This window comes from Oryctolagus cuniculus, chromosome 5, assembly GCF_964237555.1.
Source record: "Oryctolagus cuniculus chromosome 5, mOryCun1.1, whole genome shotgun sequence".
Lineage (NCBI taxonomy): Eukaryota > Metazoa > Chordata > Mammalia > Lagomorpha > Leporidae > Oryctolagus > Oryctolagus cuniculus.
In genome coordinates this window covers 117,909,937-117,929,699 of record NC_091436.1, presented here as the reverse complement: position 1 = coordinate 117,929,699, position 19,763 = coordinate 117,909,937, and the positions used below count along the sequence as shown (strand labels likewise).

General features: G+C 39.4%; 1 protein-coding gene across 1 annotated transcript in view; it reads right to left on the bottom strand.

Moving 5' to 3' along the window:
• PKHD1 (PKHD1 ciliary IPT domain containing fibrocystin/polyductin) overlaps nucleotides 1-19,763 on the bottom strand; it is a 579,994-nt gene that overhangs the window by 540,319 nt on the left and 19,912 nt on the right. Inside the window, exon 5 of the mRNA XM_070074011.1 lies at nucleotides 1,743-1,889. The gene's annotated coding sequence lies outside the window, so the exon portion shown is untranslated. The remainder of the gene's footprint in view (nucleotides 1-1,742; nucleotides 1,890-19,763) is intronic.

Below are 19,763 nucleotides of genomic sequence, written 5' to 3'. Positions count from 1 at the left end.
TGAAAGTTTTACTGGGGGCCGGCGCTGTGGCACAGTGGGTGAAAGCCCTGGCCTGAAGTGCTGGCACCCCATATGGGTGCTGGTTCTAGTCCCAGTTTCTCCTCTTCTGATACAGCTCTCTGGTATGGCCTGGGAAAGCAGTAGAAGATGGTCTAAGTCCTGTGCCCCTGCACCCATGTGGGAGACCTGGAAGAAGCTCCTGCCTCCTGGCTTCGGATTGGTGCAGTTCTGGCCATTGTGGCCAGCTGGGGAGTGAACCAGTGGATGGAAGACTTCTCTCTGTGTCTCTATCTTTCTCTGTAACTCTTTCAAATAAATTTTTTTAAAAAATCTTTAAAAAAAGAAAGTTTTACTAAAAGGGTAATATCATATGCGATTTTAAAATGCAGAGATGGATGGTGCTAGGAATGAAATTTTAATAAATTATTAAATTTAAATCAGACTTCAGAATACTATATTCCAAATTGGCGTGAAAACTAAATCGAAATGAACTGAAAAAATTTAAAAGGAGAGGAAAAGCAAGAGTAAATGAAACTATCCTTTTTATTATAGTAATTTAACATTCCTAACCATTGGATTGAGCAAGGTACAAAAGAAAGACTGTCAAAATATATTTGCAGTAATACTGATACACACAGCCGTTCTTTCTCTATTTTTTGTTGTTTTTGACCTTTTTTTTCTTTTTTAATTTTAATGTGACTTGTTAGGATTTTGATTATCCCCTTCCATGAAAAGTTGAAGTGAACACTGGAAGTACCAGGCCCTTCTCTGCCCCAGTGTCTGGTGATTAATCATCTCTCTTTGGAGCCTTCTGATCCCCTGCACACACTTGACAACCACCCGCACGCATGGCTTCTCAAGGGCAACACGAGATTCCTGAAATGTGATCCCCGGATCGCCATCCCAGACACAGTTGTTCACAGTGGAAAAAATCTCCCTATGGTATTCAGCTAGATTGGCAGTCTCTGCTGAGGAAGGGGGAAAATTTGCAAGGGATTTGGTGGCACGTTGCCCTCTCGTCCCACCTGCTCCTTCTCCTTCTGAAAGGAGGCAGCTGCCTGTCCTCAGAGCAAGCCATCTCCTGCCCAAGAATTAAAATATCTGACTGTACTCCCAGGTGCTTTAGCGTCAAAAGCTGCCTGGAGAAGCCACATGGAAGACCCCAGCACAAGCAAGACATTCATTCATGGCAAACAGCTGCTCCTAAGAAATCTGAGTGGGACAGAATGAGTTGTGTTGAGTTGCTGAACACAAATTTGAATTTAAAATAGAATTTAACAGGATAATCAACTGGACCCATTTAAAATTAAAAAAGAGAGAGAGGAGAAAAAAGGATCTGTGTTCTTCACTTATACCCTGCTACTCTGAACTTTTTACAGTAAATATTTAATTGACTTTAAAGTATTTTAAATAGGAAAAGCAAAACATTATATAGTTTCCTACAACTGATTCAGTTACACAAAGATAACACAATATTCGTGTAACTATACCAAGATGTGTTTTGAATTGAAGACATATGCATCACTCCTGCCTTTTTTACTCCTGAGCCATCTTCAGCTCCCAGGTAACACTGCATAACAGGAACCAATGAGAGATTTTTAAAAGCAAAAAAAAGTGTAATTAAAAGATAAGTTTATACTGATACAAAAAAATTGAAATCTATGTAGTTTTTTCATAATATGCATTCTTGAAAATCCCTGGTATGCACAGATTTAAATTATTTTCTACCAAAAAAAATTTACCTTTTCATTCCTTTTCCATGAACTTTCTGAAGTACTCTCTTACAGATGTCTCCCCCACCAAAAGAAGAAAATGCTCCCATTTGTAGCTGATTGAATGATGGTCACCACACCTTCATTCCTTCACAGTCAGTGTTAATAGGGCAAACTCTGGTGTAAAGCAGCAGAAAGGAGACTCAAAAACATACTGAGTTGAAACACAGAGTTTCCATATCAGTCATCCCCGGTATCTGCAGGAACCAGTGCTAGAACTCAAGAAGAATATCAAAATTCATGCATACTCACATTCCTTGTTAAATAAAATGGCATAGTATTTGCATGTAGCCTAGGTACATCATCTGATATACTTAAAATCATCTCTGCTTCTCATACTTAATACAATATAAATAGTAAATATGTAAATAGTTGTTATGCTGTCTTTGTTTAGAAAAAGATCCGTACATGTTTAGTAAAAATGCAACTTTTTTCTGAATCTTTTAGTCCAAAGCTGAATCCATGTATATAGAACCTACTGATATGGAAGACTGACTATGTGTCCAGAGTAGCCTTTGATAGGAGGTCCCAGGTAGGACTCAGCAGGAAGAAGAGATTCATCTCTAAGTTTCCAGTTGGAGATTGTGAATACTAAGACATTCAATACAGCAAACATCTTCCCAGAGAGAAATAGCAATGTTGGAAGTACAAAAATATTTAGGGAGTTTTGATCTCACACGGGCAATCTGATACTGGTTTTAGTTTATCATCCACTTCCGTGGCTTCACGTACTATCTATGTGTTGATGACTCAAATCTTCTGAGCTCCTGACCTGAATATCCAACTGCCAACACACTATTTCCACTCAGCTATCTCTCAGACACCCGAAATTCAGCAAGGCCAAGGACTCTGAGCCCTTAATCTGCCTGAAATCTCTTCCTCCTCCAGTGCTTTCTGTCTCCAGGAATAGAACAATCATTCACACAGGTACTCACGCTAGAAAATGTAGATTCATTGTGACACAGTATAGCTTCCCACTCCTATCTATCACCAAATCTTATAAATTCCACCTCTGAGCTATTTCAGATTCACCACCCTTCACCACCCTTACTGCCACACCACTAGTTAGGTGACCTCAGTCTCTCCTGATCTGTCATTCAATGTCCATATGTATTCTCCAACCCACTTATCTCAACTCTTTTTTCAATGGAAATCTAATTTACATATTTTTCTTTTTTTTTTTTTTACTTTTTTTTTTTATTTTATTTTTGACAGGCAGAGTGGACAGTAAGAGAGAGAGAGACAGAGAGAAAGGTCTTCCTTTGCCGTTGGTTCACCCTCCAATGGCTGCCGAGGCTGGCACGCTGCAACCGGCACACCACGCTGATCCGATGGCAGGAGCCAGGTACTTATCCTGGTCTCCCATGGGGTGCAGGGCCCAAGGACTTGGGCCATCCTCCACTGCACTCCCTGGCCACAGCAGAGAGCTGGCCTGGAAGAGGGGCAACCGGGACAGAATCCGGAGCCCCCACCGGGACTAGAACCCGGTGTGCTGGCGCCGCAAGGTGGAGGATTAGCCTAGTGAGCCGCGGCACCGGCCTACGTATTTTTCTTTAAATTTTTTCATGGCTTTCCAATGAAATACAAAATTTTAAGAGACTGAGGCTCTCCATAATTTTTTATTCACTAGACAAGTGTTTTCTTAGGATGTTTCTGTGCCTGACTACTTAAACACTGAAATTTAGCAGTGAATGAAACAAACCAAAATCTCTACCATTAGTGAACTTACACTCCAGTGGGAAAAACAGAAAATAAATCAATAAATAAAATATAAAACAGGTGAGATTGCATTTAGTAAGGAGAAAAATAAAGAAAAGACAAAATATCAGGATGGAAATTAAAATTTGTGATGAGAAATTGAGGGAAGCTCTCCAGTAAAGACACAAAGGGGCCTGTGTGGTTGTACATGAGTTAATCTGGTGCCTGCAACACTGATATCCCATACCAGAGCATTGTTTATAGAGTCCCAGGTGCTACATTTCTGATCCAGCTCGCCATTGATGCAACTGGGAAGGAAGTGGAAGGATGATCTAAATGCTTGGGCTCCTGACACCCACATGAGAGACTTGGATGGAGTTTTTGGCTCCTGGCTTTGATATGGTCCATCCTTAGCCAATGCAGCCATTTGGGAAGTGAATCAGCAGATGGAAGACCTCTCTCTCTCTCTCTCTCTCTTTCTCTCCCCCTTACTCTGCCTATCAAATAACTAAATAAATCTTATTTAAAAAACATGAAAGAATAAAGGGACAAATCCATAGATACCTTCAGTAAGAGAGCACCTGGCTGAAGAACAGAAACTATAAAGGCCCTAAGAAAGGGCCTTGCTTGGCTTCTTCAACATTTAGTGAGCAGGCCAGTGACTGAAGTGAGAAAGAAAGAAGGTAAGCTCTTCTCTTATCTCATAAACAGGTGGTTGAGGGATGGAAGACAGAGAAGATGTTTCAGATCATATAGGACCTTTTAGGTTAGCAAAAGTACAAGATTTTACTGATCATAAGGTGGAAAGAAGTATAGGACCCTCAGAAGAATAGTGACATGTGAGCACTTACTCTGCATTTTGTTGTGCATGCTGGAAATTGCATGCTACATAAGACAATTAAGGTCTCTGTCCCAGGTCACACTGTACTAGAGGAAAGCAGGTTATACACCAAAAATAATACATCAACAAGAAAATCTCATTGAAAAAAAAAAACCATTGACAATAAAAAGTAAGACACAATGATACGTTGGGGAGATGAGCTTCTCTAGCATCTTCAAATTTACACGGAAGTCCATTCTGAGGCAATGATGCATCCACTGAGACAAAAATGTCAAGTAGCATTTGGGCACATGAAGATCTGGGTGCAGAGGATTCCACACAAAAGAATAATAATTGCAGCAGGAGTGAAGTGGGCATGAGAAGGAGTACCTAGGAGTGGGACAGAGGCCAGTGTGATTAGAGATTAGTGTGTGGGCAGAAGTGGTAAGGACTAATATGAGAAAAGTCAGAAAGTCTATACAATTTGTGGACGAGGTTATTGTAAGGCTCTTAAGTTTTATTTTAAACAAGATGGTATATGTCCCTTTTTCTATGACTAACTGAAATCAAAGTAAACAAAAACTAGAGGGGCTTTCAGAAAACTGTACCAAACTTAACCGAAGAATTTCAGACCCTAACTCTGACCTTTAATTTAGCCTGGAGTGACCTACACATTATCTTGCCCACTTCTTGTACCCCTAAAATAACAGCAAATCTGAGCCAAAATTCAAGCCCATGCTGACTCCCTTGCAGCTTAATAGCCCAACTAAAATTCTGTGAGCACCACAGCAGTCCCACAAACAGATACAAATTGGACTAACAAAGCATTCATGAGAATCCAGTGTGCTTAGATCATAAGGTTGCAATGAAAAAAAATATATTATCAAGCTCATAAATTATGACAAAATCAGGGAGGTAACACAACATAAGAAAGAGAATCCTACCTTATCCCAGGGATGAATGTTAGAAGACTTAAAAAGACCCTATAACCCCTGAAGGACAGGGCTTACTCAGTACCTATTTCATCAGTCAGTCAGCCCCAAATATTCAGAGGAAAATCCAGAAACTGACAATGGGGCCCCATGAGCCAGATGCTAGATATAGCTTTTGGGGTGTTGAATAATGGATACAAGGCTAAAGAGGAAAGGAACTCCGGCATGGGAAGCAACAGTCCAAAAAATAGACTCATATACGTTAGCAGTCACTTTAACTAGTGCCCTGAGACCTCACTGCCAACACAGGGGGCATCCAACTATGGACGAAAGTTCCAAGAGAGAATGTTTCAGGTGTAGGAAGCTGGGACATTGGTGTAAAGAATGTCCCCACCTTAAAATCTCACCAGTGTAAACAAGAGGGACACTGAAAATGGGATTTCCCTCAATTTTGAAGGAAGAAGACTCCCTCATGTCCTCATCCAAGGGCTGATGGGGCCCCAAAATTCAGTTAGCTCTCATAACCCAAATGACCCCATGTTCTGGAGTCCAGGATAATACTGAATGTCACATGCAAGAATGTCAATTTTCTAATTGATAAAGGAGTCATTTACTCTGTTCTGAATTGCCATGCAGGGCTTCTGTCCTCAAGGAGTTGTGTCATATACTACAGGGCAGTTACAACCAAAACAACCTCGTACTTACACAAAAACTATAGGCCAATGCAACAGAATAGACACTCCAGAAATCAAGCCATGCGTCTACAACCAACTTATCTTTGACAAAGGAGTTAAAATGAACCCCTGGAGCAAGGACAGTTTCTTCAACAAATGGTGCTGGGAAAACTAGATCTGCACATGCAGAATTAAGAAACAAGACCCCTACCTTACACCTTACAAAATAAATCCACTTAAAATGCATCAAAGACCTAAGTTTATGACTCTGCACCCAATACCATCAAATTATTAGAGAACATTGGGGAAACCCTGCACGACGTTGGCATAGGCAAAGACTTTTTGGAAAAGACTCCAGGAGCACAATCAAAGCCAAAATTGACAAATGGGATTACATCAAACTGAGAAGCTTCTGCACTGCAAAATAAACAAAGTGAAGAGGCAACTGACAGAATAGGAAAAGTTATTTGCAAACTATACAACAGACAAAGGATAAATATCCAGAATATGTAAAGAGCTCAAGAAATTCAACAACAACAAAACAAAACAATCCAGTTAAGAAATGGGCAAAGGACTTATACAGGCATTTTCAAAAGAGGAAATCCAAATGGTCAACAGACACATGAAAAAATGCTCAGGATCACTAGCCATCTGGAAAATGCAAATCAAAACCACAATAAGGTTTCACCTCACCCCTGTTAGAATGGCTCTCATTCAGAAATCAACAAAGATCAAATGCTGGCAAAGACATGGGGGAAAAGGTACCCTAATCCATTGCTGGTGGGAATGTAAACTGGTGCAGCCACTGTGGAAGACATTATGGAGATACTTCAGAAATCTGAATATAGACCTACCAAATGACCCAGCCATCCCACTCCTTAGAATTTATCCAAGGGAAATGAAATCATCATATGAAAAAGTTATCGGTACCCCCATTGTTTATTGCAGCTCAATTCACAATAGCTGAGATATGGAATTAACCCAGATGTCCATCAACTGAAGACTGGATAAATAAATTATGGGATATGTATACCATGGAATACTACACAGTGGTAAAAAAAAAAAAAAGTGAAATCCTTGCCGGCGCCACGGCTCACTTGGCTAATCCTCTGCCTGCGGCGCCAGCACACCGGGTTCTAGTCCTGGTTGGGGTGCCAGATTCTGTCCCGGTTGTTCCTCTTCCAGTCCAGCTCTCTGCTTTGGCCCGGGAGTGCAATGGAGGATGGCCCAATTGCTTGGGCCCTGCACCCGCATGGGAGACCAGGAGGAAGCACCTGGCTCCTGGCTTCGGATCAGCACAGTGTACCAGCCGCAGCAACCATTTGGGGGGGGTGAACCAACAGAAAAGTAAGACCTTTCTCTCTCTCTCTCTCTCTCTCTCTCTCTCTCACTGTCTAACTCTAGAGGCCTGTCAAAAAAAAAAAAGTGAAATCCTGTCATTTATAATAAAATGCATGCAACTGGAAAACATTATACTTAGTGAAATAAGCCATTTCCAAAAAGACAAATACCATGTGTTCTACCTGATCTATGTTAACTAATAGAGTAACTAAAAAGTAATCTATAGAAGAGAAATTGATACTTTGAGATGTGATGACTTTGAACAGCCCTTGTCTCAACTGTTGTGTAGCAGGTTTTTTTTTTTATACTATTTGTTGATTTTAATGTAGGGTTAATCTTATGTATATAAAGTTAATTGAAAATAGATTTTAGTAAAAAATAAGAATGGGAATAGGAGAGGGAGGAGGAAGAAGGGTGTGAGTGCAGATGAGAGGGAGGGTACGGTGGGAAGAATCACTAAGTCCCTAAATTTGTATTTATGAAATGTATGAAGTTTGCGTACCTTAAATTTTAAAAAAAGTTTAAAAAAATTGTGTCATCATGGGAATTGATGGCAAGTCCCATGCCCAACAATTGACTTTGCCTCTGGTTTTCTAGATAGAAGATGTCCTTGTCTCCCACCATTTTTCAGTGATGCCAGAATGTGTGACTCAATTACTAAGCAGAGATTTACTTTCCTCCCTGAATATTTCTCTCAGGTCCATCCTGCTAAATCTAAACCTTTTTATTGTGATGTTATAAGTAACAAGACTATGTTAACATCAAAATAGAGTAGATCCTTGGCCCTGAGATCAGGGCATACCTGAACAGGCTACAGGTACTGCCCCCATCACAGACCTCCAAAGGACAAGGCATGGCTTCCTCATCAACACCAACACCCCTTCAACCCAGAAGCCAAATGGGAACTCCAACCTTTGATCAATAAATTTCTTAGTCATGGAGTCCTGGTTCCGTGTCAGTTCTACTGCAACACTCCCATTATTGATTTATGTCATGTGAAGAAGATTCTAACAGAATATGGCAACAAGTTTCTTCTGGCATAAGACTCCAAAATCATAACAATTAATACTCCTAGGAGACCCAGTTTTGTTAAAGATTTGGAGGAAGTGATCCCACTCTGAGCAATTACACTCTAACGGAAAGGATCTCATAAGGTGCTAGTTAACACTCTCATTGCAGTTAAATTACAGGGAATTTCTAGTTGGGTATATACATCAAGAATTCAAACTATACCTCTTGAGTCTTCACAAGCACACCCAGTTCTGCCTACTCTTATGAGCCAATTGACAATTTCAAGTTTTTCTTCGAAAGGCTAAAATATAAGTAAAATTTTTTTCTTTTGTCATAACTTCTCTCTAGAGAGAGTCATTAAGGCTGTTTCATTTCCCATATGACAGACTCTTTCCAGCTATCCTATTTCTCAGGAAACTGCCATTGGCAGGAAAGCCCCACACCACAATAGCAAATGGAGAAAACCCGACTATGTACCTTGAGATCACTTTGAGAACCATTTCTGCTGCCTTGGGTGACTTAGTGAAGACTGCTGACCAGGCCCTAAAACAATTACAAGTTTCTTCAGATTCTTTAAAGTGGTCACCAACTACCTACTAGCCCTAGGTTATATATGGGTGAGTAGAACAGAATATGTGCAATGATTAATAAAACCTGATGCACTTGCATTAACAATAGCAAAATCATTTTAAAAAGATATCAAAGGATTTATGATCAAGCCAAGTGGTTCCATGAGTTTGGTAAGGGAAATCCTTTAGCTTACACCACCTGGGAAGAAGCACAAAGTACTCCCCCTTCTCTGACATGGTTCTTACTCTTGTTCCTTTTTGGTCCATGAATACTCATCCTAATTGTCAAGTTTTTTTTCTTCCAGAATTCAATGGTTTCCACCAAAAATGATGTTGATGCAGGGATTTCACCATTACCAATGACTGGTAGCTCTTCCAGTGGAATTTTAAGATCAGTTAGCAGGGCTGGCGCTGTGGCATGGTAAGCTAAGCCTCCATTTGGATTCTGGCTGCTCCACTTCCAATCTCTCTGCTTGTGGCCTGGGAAAGCAGTGGAAGATGGTCCAAATGCTTGGGCCCCTGTACTCACGTGGGAGACTAGGAAGAGGCTCCTGGCTCCTGGCTTCAGATCAGCTTAGCTCTGGCCATTGCAGCTATTTGGGGAATGAACAAACAGAGGGAAGACCTTTCTCCCTGTCTCCACCGCTCTGTCTGTAACTCTGCCTCTCAAATAAATAAATAAATCTTAAAAAAAAAAAGAGAGAGAGACCAGTTGGCAAGAGAAATGTTCATTCCCTGGCTAGGAACGAATGACACCCTGACACAGCCTGAAGAAGTTGCAGAATATGGACCTTCCTCCCTCAATCTCCTATAAAGATTAGGGGATGAAAATTTCTGAAGGAGAAAAAAGATGATATATGTAAAGAGGTATCCAACAAGGAGCTGAGGTTCCCAGCCTTTCCTTGCATACTTGCCACACTAAAGTCTACCTGTACCTCCCAAACTCTCCCCTTTTTCTGTGTAGCAGAAATCCATGGTTTCTATGCTACCCAAAAATAATACACATGGCTGCTGTCTTCAATTCCCTAAAAAATCTTTATCTAATTATAAAGACATTATAATAAAATGATCATGGCTGATTGTCCTACTCCTATGATGCACCTGATGCCTTGACAATTATGAGGTTCCAAAAAAGGGCAAGAAAATGTTGGTACTCAAGCCCCAGCCCAAACCCAAGCCCTTGTGAATATTCAGTTAAACTCTACCCTAGGTACCACCTCCTATGCCTCTAGATGATATAAAGGGATGAACCTGAAACTCCCAGATTGCAGCTCTCTCTTAAACATGCCCATGCTCTTTACTGAGTATGTACTTTCACTATGCTTGCAAATAAATCTTGCTTCTCTGATGACCTTTACCTATATCATATCCTTGAATCCTTTCTTGCATCAGAAAGATGCAAGAACCTGGACCTAGCCATCTGACAGCAGATCATCTCAAATCAATTGGCTCAGCTGAGAAAAAAAAAAAGATCTAAATTCAGGTTACAATGAAAATAGGTCAGCTATGGTACCAAAGAAATATGCAGCTGGTTACTACTGACTGATGTATACAACAAATCTGCTTCTGAATGTAGGACTGCTCTAAGGATAGCTCCTCAAGGACAGGGAATGCCTCTAATTTATCTATTACATACAGCACCTAATATAATAATATACACATATCAGCTATTCAATAAAGATTTGTTGAATAGAGGAAAGAAGAAAGGGAGAACAGAAAGGAAGAGTAAGATTCTTTAAAGTTCAGTAACACCAAGCAAACTAAAGCACTTGTTAAAGCATGAATTTATTAATGAGGCACCTCTCCTTAACACATACACACATACAATGCAAAAATATATGATTTCTGCCTTGTTTATGCTACTCTCTTAGATACATGCAAAGGATTCCACTTGATTGGCCAAGGTTTTAAGTTGCCACCTGCAAAGGAAGAAACTAAACAGAGATGAATTTACAAGATTGCTTCCCCTCATCTGTAAAAAGACATTCATGGTGCCATTAACAGCAACGTGGTTAAAAAAAAAAAAACTGAAAGACTCAGAAAAGAGCTGCCTTGTTATTGACCTCACAGGACAGAAATTTCTCAATGTTCCCTTGGTAATGAGTCATTGCAGTGGTAGGACCGGCTACCATGGGGAAGCTTGTCTACACCATCCTGATTAGGGGACACCAAAGGAAACTATAACTATGGATTTTTTCCACCCGCAAGAAAGAATCCAGAATTCTGCAGCTCTAAGCTGGATAGGGAAACCTATACCAACTGTAGCTGCTCCTGTTTCACTCTGTTCCCATCAACAGCCACAGGGTCTGCTTCTACAAGCAATTTATGGTTCATGCAGCTGCTTTGACAACTGGTTTGGGATTTCTTTAGTTTCAGCCACCAGCTCAGTCCCGTGGAGCCCTCATATATCAGCCAGTGTTTAGGAGTTGTACTACCAGCCTTCCCATCACAGGGGCAGCAGATGTGTTGAATGGGGGAGAGGTATGACTAATGGGTCTCTCCTCTCCACCCTTGCCATCTAAACAATAAGAGTGTCAAGTCTGTCTTTATGTCTGCTGGTCATAAATAAGCTAGAAAAATGGACTTGGACTTGTTTCACTTAGCAACATGGTATAGTGTTCCTCACACTGTTTTATTCTATGACACAGATATAAATGACTGAAAGAGAGGACCAGACAATTTCTTTGCCTTATAGTAAGGCAAATATGTTGCTGAGGCTCAAATCTTCATCTTAAACAATTTTTCTATCCATGCATCTATTTCTCTCTCTCTCTCTCTCTCTCTCTCTCTCTCTGTCAGTCTCTCTCCTCAAACTATTTATCATGTATGCTACTAGATATCATCACAACATGCTCAAACTGAACTCACTGTCTACCTTTACAATGCCCCTGTCAGAAATTTGCCTCCTTACTCTCCAATCCTCCCACATTTGCCAAGTCTTCTTTTGGTCTCTCAAACCCAGCCACCTCTCATCTTGTCCACAGTCATTACATTGTTCAGTCCCCAACACCTTGTGCCTGCATTACTGTTACCACCTCCTAACTAGCCTCACTTCTCTGAGTTTTGGAAATCCCTGTATCTAACAGGACTGTACAAGCTACACCCTAAAGTGACTCCAATGCACCATGCACTTATATTTCCTCCCTCTTAGTGTATACAGAACCCATGGTTTTTTCTTAGCTAATAGAGTGTGATAATGGATGACCTTCCTTTGATTGTTGTTTTATATAAGAATGCATTTGAGCAAACATGAGTGAGATATTCTCCTGCTGACTTTGAACAATCAAATGGCTATATTGTGAGCAGCCTATTGTGAGGGCCAAATGAAGAAGACCTATGTGCCATCTGTAGGAAATGAGGGAGGGGGGAGCTCTAGCTGACAGCCAGTGAGAAGCCAGGATGCTCAGTCTTACAACTATAGGGGGAATGAATTCTGCCAAAACTCTGAATGAATTTGGAAGTGGATTCTTATCCATTCAAATCTTCAGATGAGAATGCAAACCAGGCAATATCTTGATTGCAGTCTTAAGAGATCCTACCAGGAGTGGGGACTCCATTTTCTGCCAAGGACCATTTGGGTATTTATAGAGTCAATCACAGGCCATACAGAATTATCAACTTAAAAATTAGCCTGCTATAGATTTATTGAATTTCAGCTCCTGCCTGCAGTTGCCTTAGCAAGCCAGACCAGATGATTTTGCTAGCCTTACGGGTTCCACAGGAAAGACATTCACCCACCCCTGCAAAGACCCAGTTACACTGCACTTGGTCATTGAGGTAATGAATGGAGATTCTCATCTGGAGATTTGACTGGACAAGTATCTGCTTCCAAATGCATTCAGAGTTTTGGCAGAATTCATTTCCCCTATCGCTGTAAGACTGAGAACCCTGCCTTCTTACTGGCTGTCAGCTAAAGACCCTCCCCACCTTATTTCCTAGAGACAACACATAGGCCTTCTCCATTTAGCCTTTATCATAGGCAGCTCACAGCGTAGCAGTATGATTGTTCAAAGTCAGCAGGAGAATCCCTCACTCATTACCTCAATTACAAAAATAAATGTGTGTTGTTTTAGGAACATAAGTTATGGTAAATTGTTACTCAGCAATAGCAACTAATAAAAAGCTCTGATACTATTATTAGTATTAAGTTAATGAAAATGGAATTTGATCATTAATTTCTTGAAACGCTTTATTCCTTGACTCCTCCCTGTCCACCCTCTATGCTCTCTAAATCCATGAGGGTTCTTCCTCCAACACATACCCCTAAATCTCTGTATCTCCTCACGGCTCCATTCCTAACCATTTTCCTGTTAGACTCCTGGCATCCATGTGGGAGACCTGAATTGAGTTGCCAGTGCCAAGCTTCAGCTTCAGCCCAGCCCAAATCTTGCCACTCTCAAATTCACCTTCTTCACAACTGAGAGAAGGGGCTGTACAAAACATAGCATGATCTGAAAGATGATGGTATACAAGACCCTACACACCCTACCGTTTGCCTACCTCTCCAATCTTAACTTCCATCATTGTACACTGACAGTTTTAATGATTTGTTGAAGTATAATTAATATATGATAAATTGTATTTATTTAAAATGTTCCATTTGATACATTTTGACATATATAAATATATATCAAACTATCACCACCATCAAGATAACAAAAATACTTATCACTCCCAAAACTTTATTCATACCCCTTTGTAATACTTCTCTCTCACCAACCCCCGACCTAATTTTCCAAGCAGCCACATATCTTCTCCCTATCACCACAGATTTATTTACATTTTCAAGAATTTTTAACAAATAATTTATCTAATATTTATTATTTTTAATATTTATTAATATTAATATTATCTATTAATATTAATATTTATTATTTTTATCTGAATTTATATATACATCCATGTTGTAGCACGCATAAACAAATCATTCTTTCTTACCATTGAGTAGTATTCCATTGTATGTCTAGGTCACAATTTTTTACTACCCAACTGTTAATGAACACTTGATGGTTTCCAAATTTTGGTCTTTACAAATAAAGGTGCTATGAACATTTATGTACAAGTATTTGAATGGATATATGTTTTCTTTTGTCTTAAAGAAATACCAAGGAGTAGAATGGAATGGATATCTTATAGGGATTTTGTTTGAGGTTGCATTGAATCTATAGATCAACTTAGGAAGAACTGATGCCTTAACAATATTGAGTTTTCCAATACATGAATAATACATATATCTCTCCATTATTTGATCTGCTTCAATTTTTCTCAATCATGCTTTACAAATATCAATGAAACATAGTCAAGTGTTGCATAATGGCATTTCAGTCAATAATGAACCTCATACAAGTATATGACTATATATATAGTTTATATATATAGTCTTGGTGTATAACAGGCTATATCATACAGGTAGGTTTGTGTAAGGGTACTTCATTAAGTCCATATAATGAAACTGTCTAATGACATATTTCTTAAAACCCATCTCTGTCATTAAATAACATATGATTTATAGGCCCTTTGGCCTCCCCAGACTCTAAGCTACATCTCCACAACTCAAGAGATTGCACTCAGCTCCATCGGGGCTCCTACTCCCTGCTCCACAGCCTGAAACCAATCTCTAAACAGAAATCATGGTATTTGTTAGGACCTCATTTGTTTTTGTCTCTGAAGAACTACTGTCCATTTCCTGATGTACAGCTTTTTCAAAACGTGCTAATATATTTTGACTGAGTTTTTTGGTAGCAGAAATCTGCTAAGCTGATCTTGTTTCTAATCAATATGCCATTTTGTTTCCTGCCTTCATGATTCTCTCAAGCTATTCTTTCTATTCTTTTTTTAAATTTTTTTATTCAGTAAATATAAATTTCCAAAGTACAGTTTATGGATTACAATGGCTCTCCACCCCCTTAACTTCCCTCCCACTCGCACTCCTCCCATCTCCCGCTCCCTCTCCCATTCCATTCACATCAAGATTCATTTTCAATTATCTTTATATACAGAAGATCGATTTAGTATATATTAAGTAAAGATTTCATCAGTTTGCACCCACACAGAAACACAAAGTGTAAAATACTGTTTCAGTACTAGTTATAGCATTACTTCACATTGGACAACACATTAAGGACAGATCGCACATAAGAAGTAAGTACACAGTGACTCCTGTTGTTGACTTAACAATTTGACACTCTTGTTTATGGCCTCAGTAATCTCCCTAGGCTCTAGTCATGAGTTGCCAAGGCTATGGAAGCCTTTTGAGTTCTCTGACTTCGATCTTATTCTTACAGGGTCATAGTCAAAGTGGAAGTTCTCTCCTCCCTTCAGAGAAAGGTACCTCCTTCTTTGATGGCCCATTCTTTCCACTGGGATCTCACTCACAGAGATCTTTCACTTAGGTCTTCTCCGCCCCCCCTCCCAAGAGTGTCTTGGCTTTCCATATCTAAAATACTCTCATGGGTTCTTCAGCCACATCCAAATGCCTTAAGGGCTGATTCTGAGGCCAGAGTACTATTTAGGACATCTGCCATTCTATGAGTCTGCTGTATATGCCGATTCCTATGATGGATCGTTCTCTACCTTTTTGATTCTATCAGTTAGTATTCGCAGACACTAGTCTTGTTTGTGTGATCCCTTTGACTCTTAGACCTATCAGTGTGATCAATTGTGAACTGAAATTGATCACTTGGACTAGTGAGATGGCATTGGTACATGCCACCTTGATGGGATTGTATTGGAATCCCCTGGCACATTTCTAACTCCACCATTTGGGGCAAGTCCGATTGAGCATGTCCCAAATTGTACATCTCCTCCCTCTCTTATTCCCACTCTTATATTTAACAGGGATCACTTTTCAGTGAAAGTTTAAACACCTAAGAATAATCGTGTGTTAATTACAGAGTTTAACCAATAGTACTAGAACAAAACAAAAAAATACTAAAATGAATAAAGTATTACATTGTACATCAACAGTCAGGACAAGAGCTGATCAATCACTGTTTCTCATAGTGTCCATTTCACTTCAACAGGTTTCCTCTTTAGTGCTCAGTTAGTTGTTGCCGATCAGGGAGAACATATGATATTTGTCCCTTTGGGACTGGCTTAATTCACTCAGCATAATGTTTTACAGATTCCTCCATGTTGTTGCAAATGACTGGGTTTCATTGTTTTTGACTGCTGTATAGTATTCTATAGAGTACACGTCCCATAATTCCTTGATCCAGTCTACTGTTGATGGGCATTTGGGTTGGTTCCAGGTCTTAGCTATTGTGAATTGAGCTGCAATAAACATTAAGGTGCAGACAGCATGTTTGTTTGCCAATTTAATTTCCTTTGGGTAAATTCCAAGGAGTGGGATGGCTGGGTTGTATGGTAGGGTTATATTGAGGTTTCTGAGGAATCTCCAGACTGACTTCCATAGTGGGTTAACCAGTTTGCATTCCCACCAACAGTGGGTTAGTGTCCCTTTTTCCCCACATCCTCTCCAGCATCTGTTGTTGGTAGATTTCTGAATGTGAGCCATTCTAACCGGGGTGAGGTGGAACTTCATTGTGGTTTTGATTTTCATTTCCCTGATTGCTAGTGATCTTGAACATTTTTTCATGTGTCTGTTGGCCATTTGGATTTCCTCTTTTGAAAAATGTCTATTGAGGTCCTTGGCCCATCTCATAAGTGGGTTGTTTGTTTTGATGTTGTGGGGTTTCTTGATTTCTTTATAGATTCTGGTTATCATCCCTTTATCTGTTGCATAGTTTGCAAATATTTTTCCCATTCTGTTGGTTGCCTCTTCACTCTCCTGACTGATTCTTTTGAAATACAGAAACTTCTCAATCTGATGCAATCCCAGTAGTTAATTTTGGCTTTGACTGCATGTGCCTCCAGAGTCTTTTCTAGGAAGTCTTTAACAGTACATATATCTTGCAGGGTTTCTCCAATGTTCTCTAATAATTTGATGGTGTCAGGTTGTATATTTAAGTCTTTAATCCATGTTGAGTGGATTTTTGTGTAAGGTGAAAGGTAGGGGTCTTGCTTCATGATTCTGCACGTAGAAATCCAATTTTCCCAGCACCATTTATTGAATATACTGTCTTTGCTCCAGGGATTGGTTTTAGATCCTTGATCAAATATAAGTTGGCTGTAGATGTTTGGATTGATTTCTGGTGTTTCTATTCTGTTCCATTGGTCTCTCCATCTGTTTCTGTACCAATACCATGGTGTTTTGATAACAACTGCCCTGTAGTATGTCCTGAAATCTGGTATTGTGATGCCTCCAGCTTTGTTTTTGTTGTACAGGATTGATTTAGCTATTCGAGGACTCCTGTATCTCCATATGATTTTCAGCATCATTTTTTCCAGATCTGAGAAGAAGGTCTTTGGTATTTTGATTGGTATTTCATTGAATCTGTAAATTGCTTTTGGGAGAATGGACATTTTGATGATATTGATTCCTCCAATCCATGAGCATGGAAGATTTTTCCATTTTTGGATATCCTCTTCTATTTCTTCCTTTAAGGTTTTGTAATTTTCATCGTAGAGATCTCTAACATCCTTGGTTAAGTTTATTCCAAGGTATTTGATTGTTTTTTTAGCTATTGTGAATGGGATTGATCTTAGGAGTTCTTCCTCAGCCATGGCATTGCCTGTTGATTTCTGTGCATTGATTTTATATCCTGCTACTTTGCCAAACTCTTCTATGAGTTCCAATAGTCTCTTAGTAGAGTTCTTTGGATCCCTTAAAGAATTATATCATCTGCAAAGAGGGATAGTTTGACTTCTTCCTTCCCAATTTGTATCCCTTTAATTTCTTTTTCTTGCCTAATAGCTCTGGCTAAAACTTCGAGAACTATATTGAATAGCAGTGGTGAGAGTGGGCATCCCTGCCTGGTACCAGATCTCAGTGGAAATGATTCCAACTTTTCCCCATTCAATAGGAGGTTGGCCATGGGTTTTTCATAAATTGCTTTGATTGTATTGAGGAATGTTCCTTCCATACCCAGTTTGCTTAAAGTTTTCATCATGAAAGGGTGTTGTATTTTATCAAATGCTTTCTCGGCATCTATTGAGATAATCATATGGTTTTTCTTCTGCAGTCTGTTAATGTGGTGTATCACATTGATTGTTTTGCGAACATTGAAACATCCCTGCATATCAGGGATAAATCCATTTGGTCTTGGTGGATGATCTTTCTAATGTGTTGTTGCATTCTATTGGCGAGAATTTTGTTGAGGATTTTTGCGTCTATGTTCATCAGGGATATTGGTCTGTAATTTTCTTTCAGTGCTGCATCTTTCTCTGGCTTAGGAATTAAAGTGATGCTGGCTTCATAAAAAGAATTTGGGAGGATTCCCTCTTTTTCGATTGTTCTGAATAGTTTGAGGAGAATTGGAGTTGGTTCTTCTTTAAATGTCTGGTAGAATTCAGCAGTGAATCCATCTGGCCCTGGGCTTTTCTTTGTTGGGAGGGCCTTTATTACTGTTTCAATTTCTGTCTCAGTTATGGGTCTGTTTAGGTTTTCTATGTCTTCCTGGTTCAATTTAGGTAGGTTGCATGTGTCCAGGAATCTCTCCATTTCTGATAGATTTCCCTGTTTGCTGACATACAAGTCCTTGTATTAATTTCTGATGATTCTTTTTATTTCTGTAGTGTCTGGTGTTATGTTTCCTTTTTAGTTTCTGATTTTATTGATTTGGGTCTTTTCTCTTCTTTTTTTAGTTAGTTGGGCCAATGGGGTGTCAATTTTGTTTATTTTTTCAAAAAACCAGCTCCTCGTTTGGCTGATTTTTTGTAATTTTTTTTATTCAATCCTGTTGATTTCTTCTCTGATTTTAATTATTTCTCTTCTCCTACTAGATTTGGGTCTGGTTTGCTACAGATTTTCTAGATCCTTGAGATGAATTGAAAGCTCATCTATTTGGTGCCTTTCCAATTTCTTGATGTAGGCACGTATTGATATAAGCTTTTCTCTTAACACTGCTTTTGCTGTATCCCATAAGTTTTGGTATGTTGTGCTGTTATCCTCATTTACTTCCAGAAAGTTTTTGATTTCTCTTGATTTCTTCTGTGACCCAGTGTTCATTCAGGAGCATGTTGTTCAATCTCCATGTGTTTGCACATGCTCTAGGGATTCCTGAGTTGCTACTTTCCAACTTCATTCCTTTATGGTCTGAGAAGCTCCATCATATGATTCTAATTCTTTTGAATTTGCTGAGACTTGCTTTATGGCCAAGTATGTAGTCAATCCTAGAGAAGGTTCCATGTGCTGCTGAGAAGAATGTAAATGCTTTATGTGTAGGATGAAAAGTTCTGTAGATATCTGTTAGATCCATTTGGGCTATAGTGTCATTTACATCTACTGTCTCCTTGTTAATCTTCTGTCCTGTTGAGCTGTCTATTTCTGAGAGTGGAGTATTGAAGTCCCCCAGTACTATTGTATTGGGGTCTAAGTCTCCCTTTAAGTCCCTTAACAGATCTTTTAAATAAACCAGTGCCCTGTAATTAGGTGAATGTACATTGATAATCGTTACATCTTCCTGTTGAATTGATCCCTTAATCATTATATAGTGCCCCTCTTTGTCTCTCTTAACAGTTTTTGTGGTAAAGTTTATGTTGTCCGATATTAAGATGGCTACACCCACTCTTTTTTCATTTCTGTTGGCATGGTATATCTTTTTCCAGCCTTTCACTTTCAGTCTGTATGCATCTTTGTTGGAAAGATGTGTTTCTTGTAAGCAGCAAATAGATGGGTTTTGTTCCTTAACCCAATCAGCCAATCTATGTCTTTTAACTGGACAGTTCAGACCATTAACGTTCAACGTGACTATTGATAAGTAGTAACTTTGCCCTGCCATTTGCTAAAGATATTTTCTAATATATGCTTTGAATTCCCTGTGATCTTCTGCTGTAAGGTTTCCTTCCTTTACCTTCTTTCATATTGATGACCATGTTTCTGTGTT